This window comes from Salvia hispanica, chromosome 1, assembly GCF_023119035.1.
Source record: "Salvia hispanica cultivar TCC Black 2014 chromosome 1, UniMelb_Shisp_WGS_1.0, whole genome shotgun sequence".
In the NCBI taxonomy this organism is placed as follows: Eukaryota; Viridiplantae; Streptophyta; class Magnoliopsida; order Lamiales; family Lamiaceae; genus Salvia; species Salvia hispanica.
This window is the reverse complement of record NC_062965.1, coordinates 6669209-6681273: the sequence shown is the minus strand read 5'-3', so window position 1 is coordinate 6681273 and position 12065 is coordinate 6669209.

The following is a 12065-nucleotide window of genomic DNA, read 5'->3' as shown; positions in this document are numbered from 1 at the left end:
CTATTAAAGGAGAAACAATTTTTTTGGGTATGAGATTATAAAAAATTATACACCCGGATTAAGTTAAGTGGAAATAAAATAGTGTAGGAGAAAAAATAAAATAGAGAAGTCAAGATATAATAAGAGATAGTTAAAAAGATATTTTTCTGCTAAAAAATAAAATGAGTCCATATAAATGAGACATCCAAAAAAAAATACGAATCAATTTTAATGAGTCGGAGAAACTAATAGATTTCGTGGAGTGTACTCATGGTATACATTTACTATTTACATATATTTTTAATCCTTATTATACTTGTCAGCACTATACGCGTGATTTTGATACAATGTTTTCCAACGATGAATGGACAAATCATATGATACATTATGATACATGTGATTTTAATAACGGATTATACTTTCTAACGATGTATAAACAAATCATATCATACATTAGGATACACGTGATTTTGATACCCTATTATACTAGCCAACGGTGAATCAACAAATCATATCATACATTATGATGGGTTTGAAGAATCGGTAAACTATCAGTACAATATATCTTTAATTATTACTCCATTCGTTCACTAATAAACGTCTCATTTTGTTATTTTTATCTGTCCACTAATAAATGTCTCATTTGCTTTTTTAACTACTTTTTGTAATGAACCTCATATTTCACTAACTTTATTTCACTCACGTTTCAATATAATTTTAATATATAAATGTAGGATCCACTTTCCACTAACTTTTTCTACTCACTTTCTACTACTCATCTATCTCATTCAAGATGTCCACATTCTTGAATGGCATGAGATTTTAGGTGGAGTAATTGAGTGTGATAAAGTAAAGTGAAGAATGTGATTGAATATTTTAATAAGGAGAGAGGAAAGAAATATTTATCCAAATATAGAAAATATAGTAAAAATTTAGAGTGAAACAAACTAAAAGGAAAAATGAAGATCTTGGGTACGACGAAGAGAGTACATTTTTTAAAACCTGTACCAGACAAATTGGCCTTGTACTAATATACGGAAAAAATAGAAGTATAAAAATTTTATACTGTATTAAAATTTTAAAAGTATATTATTAAATGTTTTCTTTATTTCATTTCTATTTAGAGAGTCCTGTACATAAATTCCTACAGATTTGAGAGGACGGTCAAGGCTTGAATTCAATAAAAGGATTACAATATTGGCCTCGTAAGAGAATTATCGTTTGTTTTGTTCCAGTTGGAGTATATTTCAGTCCCTTTTTCTGGTATTAGAAGTCTCATTTGGGTTAGACACAAATTTTTAAAAATATAAAGAAAAGTGGATAAAAAAGATAATGAATTGTAGAACACTTTTTTTATACTACATCCGTCCCATAAAAATTTGAACTTTGAATATGACATGAGTGTTAATACAAAATTGAAAAAAGTAAGAAAGAGGTAAAAACAAAAAGGTGATTGGAATATTGTTAGTGAAAAATTAGACCCGTCTTGTGAGAAAGAAAAAATTGCCAACAATTGGAAGATATATGACTATTTTGTGGGACGGTCTAAAATGGAAAAGAAGACTATTTTTATGGGACGGGGAGTTAGTTTTATAATAAAATGTGAGTGGAATGTGAGGTCTACCTATTACTCCCTCGGTTTGCCATTAAATGTCCCATTTTTTTCCTTTTTCGTCTGTCCGCCAATAAACGTCTCATTTCACTTTTACTATATTCCACTAAATCATTGCACTCACATTTTATTAAAAAATTAATATATAAAAGTAGGTCTCACATTCCACTAACATTTACAACTCACTTTACTTAAAAAGGTTAAATAATTTCTTAAAACTCATGTTGGTCAGATATGGGACATTATGAATGGAGGGTATTTATAGTAAAAGTGAATTGAGACTCTTAATAGGGGATGGACTTAAAAGATAATCGAGACTTCTAATGGCGGACGAGGGAGTATATTTATATTCATATTATTCGTTGTCAGCCTTCATCACTTCTTTTCTCTAACAATTTGGTGCGGTGAACGTGGATATGGTGGTGACGCGAAGTACGGATGTGTGTCTAGAAGCGTTATACCCTCCGTCCCAAGAAAGATGACTCTTCCTTGGGCGGCATGAGAATTTGTGTAACTTTATATTGTGTTTAAGATGGAGAGAGTAAAGTACAAGATATGGTACAAATAGAGAGAAATGTTTCTATTTTTATTAATGAGTCATTTTGAATAAGACAAACTAAAAAGAAAAGTCTTTTTCAATGGGACGGAGAGAATAGAAGACAATGGAGGAACAAGTCAACTGCCTAACAACAACATCCATCTAGAAGTCATAATTCGACTTTTTCATACATCAATTTGCAATTTTCGGAAGCCACTCAGATCTTAGGGAGTTTGCTTGGGCCATTTTTTGAGTCATGACCCAGCATTGAGGACAGATTATTTCAATAGCGGTGAAATTGATACGAATGAAGAGTTAGAAAGTTGTAAACTCATAAGTTATCTTTAATTATTAGAAGTCTTCTTAGCGTAAATATTTGAAGTTTAAAAGTATAGTAAATGTTATATTTATTTCCTTAATTTTTTTAGAGTTCTATAAATAAGGCAGGACTCACACATGCACCCACCTTATCATTCTTAAGTGTGAAGGCATTGTTCGCGCACGCACAACACGATTCGCGTCATCTTCTTCATGTGTGGCCCGTGTTCAGACACCTCTAACGCCAACCCGCAACATATACCTTAGGTTAGGTCCATCTTGAATGGGCATTCCTTGTAGGTGATACAGAGAGTGAAGGAAAAAGAAAGTAAAGTTTGAAATTGTGAAAAAAATTAGATATAAATTTTGGTATCTTGTTAACTTTTAAATTAGACTTCTAGACTAGGGAAGTAATTTATAAACTTAAAAATGTCTTATTTTGAGCATTTCGAACCATTTCACTAAACTCAAATCCATCCTAATATAAATATCATCAAATAGTGATTTTACTCTAATTATTCACACTAAACTCAAAATTAAAAGAATATTCTCTACTATTTTATACTCCCTTCGTCCCAATTAAGTTGGATCAAAACTTTGGGACACGAAGTTTAAGAAACATATTGAAAAGTAGGAGAGAAGAATTATTTGGGATCGATGGTGCACACCTGAACTCCGCATAAGTATGATATTTCCACTTTGAGTAAAGCCCTCACGGTTTTGCTTTTGGGATACTCCCCAAAAGGTATCCTACTAATGAAGTTGGGGTAACCCATATATATACTTGCAACTCTTGTTCACTCTCCGATGTACACCACACGTTCACACATGATACAGGTCACCAGGTTACCCCAGGTATTGGTCGAGTTCACATAGAGACATTGGAAAACTTGCAAGTGCAATCCACCGAACCCCGAGGCACACAGGCCCCGCCTCTGAACCATGACTCTAAAACCATTGTTGGGGATCAGTGGTGCACACTCGAACTCCACATTAGTATGATATTGTCCACTTGCTCTTGGGATACTCCCCAAAAAGCCTCATACTAATGGAGTTTGGATAGCCCATATATGCTCACTCTTCGATGTCGGATATGGTTTACTCCACCACAAGAATAAAGTAGAAGAGATAAAGACAGAGTAAAATAAGTGAATAAAGTAAGAGTGATTGAATGTTTTATTTTTTCCGAAAAATCAACTTTGTTGGGATATTCCAAAGGCAAAAAGGAATACGATTCAAATTAGCTGGAACAGAGAGAATTCCTTTTTTACCCACAAAATTTAAAAAAATAATTTAAGTTTATTTTAATGTAAACCTAAAAATACGTATACTTTACTCAAAAATAAAATTAGTTTTAGAAACCACTGAAACTAATTGCCTATTCCATATTGATTTTCATTGTAACATTGGAAATTGTCTTAATATAACAAAATACTTTTTGTAACCAAATTCATCCATACACAATTCAGACTAATAAATAAATATGAGTAATACAATTACATGTTGCAGGGATTATTTTAAAATCGATCACATGCATTTTTTGTTCTAGTTCAATGTCACTATATGAGTACATAACATATAGTATCAATACCAAATTCAAATAGGATCGAAAATCGACCATGCCCACAGGCCACAGTTAAGCTATTTCAATATTATTTGGTTCTAGTGTTATATGCAAACTTGGGATTTAGTATGAAACAATAAAAATGTTGGAATAAGTGAAATTCAGACATTTAGTAAATCACTTAATTAGTTGAAGAATAGTGATTTATGCATGTGGGAGTGCATCACCAAAAAGGGAAGCAAAATAAATGTTGAAAAGCTTCCGTCACTTTTTGCTCAGATTTTTTCAAATTTGAACAAAAGGAGGAAGAAAAGAAAAGCTGTGGGCAAAGAATATTAGATGTAGGCCATATAAATAGATGTTTGGAAAGTACCAGCTCTTTCTATGTAGCTATTTGAACTAAGTTTTTTCCTCTATTTCAACACATCAATTAAAATTATAATTTTGTTTTGAAAAAGGTAACACAATTATTTCAGTTTTGAGGGGTCTTAGAAAATGACTTTGTGTTATTTGCAGCCTGTAAATACAATCTCAAATTGTTTTTTGTTTGTTTGTTTGCCAATAATATTCTTGGCATTTCACAATGTTCTTCACAATATAGGAAAATCAATCAATTTTTTTATAATATGAATTGGGCCCATAGTTTGTGTGGTCCCGTGTTCTATATCTCATTGCCCATCAAACTGACTTTGATTAAGAAATCCTAAGGTATGAAATAAAGCAGAATGTATGGACCACTGCTCTAATAATAGACAATATTGTAAAAATATTTTTCCAAATAAATTCACTTACCATTAAATTGTACTAACATATTCACAGTCATGTAACTTGTTGCGTCAATCTGTTAGAAGGGTCGGTTTGGGCCCAATTGGTACTTCAGATTCTTGGGCCAAAAAACAGGTGTCATTTTCACAGTTTTACTTGCACTTGGGGGAAAATAGAGTATAGATTAACGAAATAACATTTCTACGCATAAAATCGAATACAAAATATTTTGATGTCCCAGGTAATAAAAAGAGTAAATGAAAGTAAAAAAGTGAACTCGACTCTCAGAATATTGGGGATAATGGTGATTAGAGGAGTGGGGAAAGAGAAGTAAGAGTGACATCGATGTATTCAGTCAATTTCTTGATTTAGTTTGCATACTATACGAAATATAATACCCCCTATGTCCCATTAGAAATGAAATATTTTCCTTTTTAGTTTGTTCCATTTAAAATAAAATATTTCTTAAAATGGAAACATCTCTATTTCTATTTTTTCATCTCTCTTACTTTACTCTCTCCTCATTAACTCACAAAACAACACTACATCTGTGCCGATTCTCAAATGTTGCATATTTAATGGGACGGAGAAAGTATAATTTTTATTTTTATTTTTATTATGGCTTTGGATGAGTTAATTTTTGTTATTTTGAACTTAATATGGGTATGAAAATTATTGGATGCGCATAATTTCATCAAGGGTGCACTTGCATGTGGAAATGACTGATATTGTAATTTTTGGTGATACAATAGTATTCTCTTTCGACATAGTGGTATAGACATGTCGGACACGATAGAATCGTAGGTTGGATTTGGTAAAATTTGTGTTGATCTAACTCACGGTGAGGATAACATTATGATATATGAGGTGCCGTAAAAGTGCAAAATTTTATATAGCTATGGGGAGATTATCCAAACAAGAATGCATCTAAATTCAGAAATGCAGCCCAAATCTTGATTCTAGAATTAAGTGATCTAATGGCCAATAATTGACAAAAACACGGAATGTCATTATTAATCAATTTTAGGTCATTTTACAAAATTTGAGTTTAATGTCATTTTTAGTTCATTTTAGGTCATCCATTATTAAAATGACCTAAAAATACACTAACAATGACCTAAAAGTGCCCTCCGTATTTTGATCTCCGTTTTTATATTAAGATCTGGTTTTGCATAGATCAAAACCCGACGACTATATATTCAAATACTAATCATGTCTTATATGCTAACCAAGAACTCATCTAGATTGCACGATTTCAAAATCGGACATCTGGAAATATGCCAAGTATCATCCACATTCTACCAAAAATTATAAGACAATGTCATATAGGTAATTTGTCCAATGCAGCCGTATGAACCTATGGTAAATCTATTTTATCAAACACATGATATGTACTACTATATGTGATTCTATATAGCATATGAAATCTAATTTAAAAAAAAAAAAAAGAAGCTTAGAACACGACAGGGGAATAACATAATGGCCTGTATACAATTTGCATCTCACTCTTACAAATATTATGGAAAATATTAGGAAAGTGAACGAAAATTAATGTTAAATGACAAAATTTATTAAGTTGAATTGTTTCCAGAATGAAAGCAAGAAATTTTCCACATAAGACTTAGGACTTTATTTTTCGCCCTTTAAGTCTTGTTCTCTTTTCCATACTTATCTATAGCTATGTCTTGATCTGAGTTATAGTCCATCTTAAGGTCCAAATCCGATCAAATGGTTATTTATATCAAAATTTAAACTGATGTTTGATCCAAATTTTGATTGATTATTTAATCATCGTGACTCTTAAGTCTTAACATTGTTCTAGACTTCTAGTTGCATCTGAGAAAAAAGATTAAAAAAAGAAAGAAAATTTTATTAATGGTGTTATACTAATTGGAAACGTTGATTGGTCGTGTTACATTAATTGGAAAAGTTTTAATTATCCCATGTGCGGAAACAGTAGGTTGATGTGTAATCAATGGACAATGATTATATGCTAAATTAAAAACCTTTTCGTACTATTATAATTTTCTTCTCGGTTCAACATGCAATATTATTATGTTTGATAATGTCTACTATATGAGAAGTGATTTTATTTTCAAATATTCACTGTCTCATGTAGTTGTGTGTAGATCAATATTTGTTTCTTTTTTGTTGTAAATTTGTAAGCATTTGTATTATTGTATATGTGGTTTGGATTGAAATGGTGTCGGTTTCTTTTAACTTCATTTATTCATCAAATAAAAATATTATGGAAAATAGTGATTGTCGCTGTTGCATTGAATAGTAGTACTTGGTTACACGCCTAGGCAAAAAGTGCCTTTTTTTTCCTTTTGGGGATTGCGCACAATTATCTTTTTCTTCTTAATTGTATTTTTCGTTTTCTGCTTTATTGATTAAATTACTCCACTCTCTTTCCCTCTCTCAAATCGAAGTGCAAAAAGTAGAGGAAAAAAGAAAAACAGGCTGATGGAATCATGCACAGAGTCACGTGGAGATACACCCTCCGTCCTACAAAAGATATCACACTTATTGAACGGCACGGGATTTTAGCAAGTTTTATTTTATATGTTAAATATTGAGAAAAAATATAATTTTTATATTCATGTGAGAGAGAACTTTTTTCGAAAAGGGAAATGTAATATCTTTTGTGGGACAAACTAAAAAGGAAAGTGTGACAATTTTTATGGAATGGAGGAGTAGTATATAATTCCACTTGTTCAAGCTATTTCCGTTGTCAGACTTAGCTTAATATTTTCCAAATTTGAATATGTATTTTGTTGGCAACTAAAATTAAAAAAAAATACTATAATACAATGATTCTACGTTAGTGTTAAAAATAATTGAAATTAGTATATAAATTTTATGGCCGCTCCTATTACCAAAACTAATTGTATATAAATTTTATGGGTCACTTCTATGATGGGTCCATGGAATTTATATTCAGTTTTTATCTTGAAAGTGATGTGAAATAGTTATATGTTACTCCCTTCGTCCGTCATTAGAAGTCATATGTATAAGCGGTACGTGTTTTAAGAAATGTTAAGAAAAGTGGATGGAAAAAAGTTGGTGGAATAGAGGTTTCAGTTGTATATATTAGTTTTAAATGAAATGTGAGTGGAATGAGTTAATGAAAAGTGGGACCCTATTACCATTTATGGTAAAAGTGAACCGGGACTCCTATTTGCGTACGGGCTAAAATGGAAAAACGGGACTCTTATTCGCGGACGGAGGGAGTATTTTTTAGTGTCCATTGCCAACACATTCTCTCAAACCCTTCAAAATGAACCTTGGAGGGATTGGACTTTTTTCTGATTGTTGGATGATTGACTGAATTTTTTCCCGATTGGTTGGACCATTGACCAAAATTTAAGCTCAGAGATATTGCTAGGTCAATTATTTTTTTTAATTTCAACCCAAATATACTACTAAAATTAGTTAAATTTAATTTACAATAGGCGACTCACTCTAATATCATGATAGAAATCCATGAATTCTATCAGTCATTTTTTTTAGTTTAGTGAGTTAAATAAAGTAAAATAGAGTATAAGAAAGAATAAAATAAAAGAGTGAAGAGAGAGTAAAGTAAACAAAGAATAAAACTATGTGAGATTAGATGTTTTACTTTTAACTAAAAAGGGAACTGACTCAAGTAACTTGGATTAATCAATTAAAATAGAATATAACTAAAATAACATGGGAGAGAGGGAGTACGAGTACGATGGTAAAATAACAACATTTTTGTTCATAAAATTCCATCCCTAAATGAGTTATTACCCCTACTAAACATGTCTCAAGTAATACTACTACTAATAATAGTAATATGTGGGTGGTCGAACGAAGCTTATAAATTAATTTCTATAACCCCTTCCGACTCGCTCATATAATTATATTTGTCGAGGATTAGACCATTTAAAATAAGAGCTAATGTTACCATAGGTTAGTTTACAAAAATGCAAGTTCAAAGTTCAAACACATGCGACTAGTTGAAGTGTATTAACCATACCAATAGAAATAAAACTACCTAATTTCATATAAGTCCCAATCTTATTATTCTAGATTTCAATATATAGGACATTAAAATTCTCAGAAGCCTAAATATTTTATATTTTCATCAAATCTATCCATGTAGCCTGAGAATCCCTCCTTGTTAATTGAAACAGCAATATTCAGGATGATATTTATTGATAATCAAAATGATGTAAATACAATCTCTATTATTCTCTTTTTACGTGTAATCCACTTTTAATTTCATACTTACACTAATTACTGCAATACACATATCATGACATAGAAAGATGATTTATAAATTATTTTCAATACTTATAATTTCTAATCAGTCGAAAACAATTTTTCTCAGAGCATTCACAGCGGTGGCGACCGTCCGTCTCCGTCCGTCCGTGCCGCTGAGCACGAGCTCGTCCGTCTGTCGCTGCAAGCTGTCCGTCCGTGCCAGCGGCACGGCGCTGCTCTTAGCTAAGAGCACGTCCGTGCCGCTGAGCAGCCTTACGTGACGGCACACGATTGGCCAACGGCAATTTCGTTTCTTTTTGTAATTTTTTTCAAAAATTCGAATTTAATTTTAAAAATTATTTTTTAATTATAAAAAAAATATTTTCCCACTTCTCAATAAATTATATCCATTTTCTACATACTTTTAATTTATTTTTCAATTTTCCCCCCCAAAATTCACTTTTAATTATGTATTTTTATTTTTTAGAATTTTAATTTTGCATTTTTTAATTTTTAGGATTTAATTATGTAATTTTTATATTTTAATATATTTTTATATTGTAAAAATATTTTTAGTAATTGAAGTATTTAAATTAAATAATAGAATAGTGGGACCATTGAGCTTGTCCTTACGGAAGAACACAGATGTGGGTGTCGTACTCTTGCCTAAGGACAAGGAGTAAAAGTGGGCCCGGTCTCACCTCCGTACTCTTATTTAAGAGCACGAATAGGAACGCTCTCAAGAAAGAAATCACGAGCAATAATTTTATTTCACACATTTAATATTAAAAATAAAAAGAGTGACAAATAATGAGTAGGTGACACTTGGTGATGTTTTTGTTGTCTACAACACACCAACCAATGAGCGTGTTTATCCTGACAGTGACAGCTCTGTCAAAATCCGCCCGACCCGTCACAGTCGGGCTGTCTCCCGACACGTGTCTATTCGTGAGTGGTACGTCGTGGCTTGCAGCTGACCGCCCGTGCACACTCTCGTTCTGGGCCTCATTTCACCCCAAAAGTCCAAGGACGTTAAATGGGCTGTTGGGCCGTCAGTTTCTAAAGTCAAACTCCGGTAATGACTAATGACGTTTTAAAAAAAAATTATTTTATAAAATAAGAATGTATTTTACCAATAACTTGGTCATTAAAATATGTCTCCCTCATACACTGTTAAAGAATCATATTAAAATAATAGATTAATAGTACATCCCTCCACAAAATATACTCCCTCCGTTTTTTATAAAATAACAACTATTTTAATTTTCGGTCATTCCTTAAAAATAAAAACTTTTAAAATTTTTCTATTTTAGGACATAGATCTCATAATCCACTAATTTTATTTTATACATTTTTATTTACCGTCCTCATTTTTTTTCTCTCTTACTTTATCAATTCTTCTCACTTACTTTACTAACTGTGCATTAAAATTTGTGTCATTTCTAATGTTTCTGGATTATTTTTTTTAATACGGATGGAGTATACAATATTCCTAAGATTTCCATTTTGAATTGTCCACTAAATTTAGTCTCTATTTATTTATAATAATTTTTTTTAATAATAAGTTAAAACATGTATCATCTATACTACTAGAACTATTTATGATAGATTTAGGTAGTAGATATTATCGAACAATAATTTATGTACACTACAAAATATATCAATGTCATATATTATAAAAGTCGTTATAAATTTATAATCAAACGTGTTAGGTTCAATTTCATGCTGATTGTTACTCCATTCGTATGTAAATAGGAGTGTCATTTCTTCATTTCAGTTCGTCCATAAATAAGAATCCCAATTCCATTAACTTATTTCAATATTTCATTTGAAACTAATACATACAAGTGGAACTCATATTTGACTTAATCTTTTTATTCATTATTTTTAATATTTTTTAAATTTCATATCGAAAAGAAAGGAAACTGCTAATGACAATAAGGTGGTACTATATAGCTTTGCGTGTGAATTGGAAGATTTTTACTACCTAATCATAATGTTAATTGCATATACAATATGATGTAAATAAAAGTGGAATGTAGAACATGGGGATATGCTGAGTCATAAAAATATGGATTTATTTTAATGCGATAAGGATGGATTTTTCATCAAACTCGGATTTCAATTAAATTGTGAAAGTGGTGTGGAGTGGAGGCACAAACCATGAAAACCTATCGAGGGTGATGTATTTGTCATTGATAGGCATAGGAGATATATGAATTGATGTATTTAATTTTGAGTTGCATGTGATATAGGGTCAAGATCATTAAATGAGATAGACTTGGATGAAAGTTAGATAAACTGAGTGGACCTAGTAACTGATATCGGTTACTAAGTTTTAAATTACTTTTTTTAACAATTATAGTAAATTATTACTTCAACCGTTCCAGATAATTTGTCCCATTTTTCCATTTTAATCCGTTCCACATAATTTATCCAATTTCACTTTTTATCATTTTTAGTAGTGGACCACATATTCTACTAACTCATTCCTAATCACATTTTATTATAAAACTAATATATAAAAGTAGGACCTACGTTCTACTAACTTTTCCAAACTCACTTTTTATTGCATTTTTTAAAACTTGTGTCCAGTCAAAATGAGACGAATTATCCGAGACAGAGGGAGTAAAAGTTTACATAAGAACATGTATAGATGGATCACAACGCTAGTCGTTCCAATTTGCCATTAGCCACCACCATTGCAAGGGATAGAGTCGCCGGCCCGAGCCTCTCCTGCGGCTCTATGCCCAAAAGGGTCGTTATTAAGTTATTTGCACATGTGTTGCACTCACATCTTTTAGTCATTCATAATGCGAGAGCTAGAGCCTAAATGCATAGGAGGACTCATAAATTAAACTAAGAGGGGACAAAAATATTCATAATCAAATTTTGAAGAATTGAGAAAGGGTCTTTGAGAGAGATGCAAATTTTTGAGAGAGAGAATTTGCATCGCCTAAGAGCATCCAAATAAGAATAGGCCAGCTATAGACCAGCTACTCTCTCTCTCTGCCACGTCATCAGTACTAAAAATCCACCTGCCACATCAACATTTTACT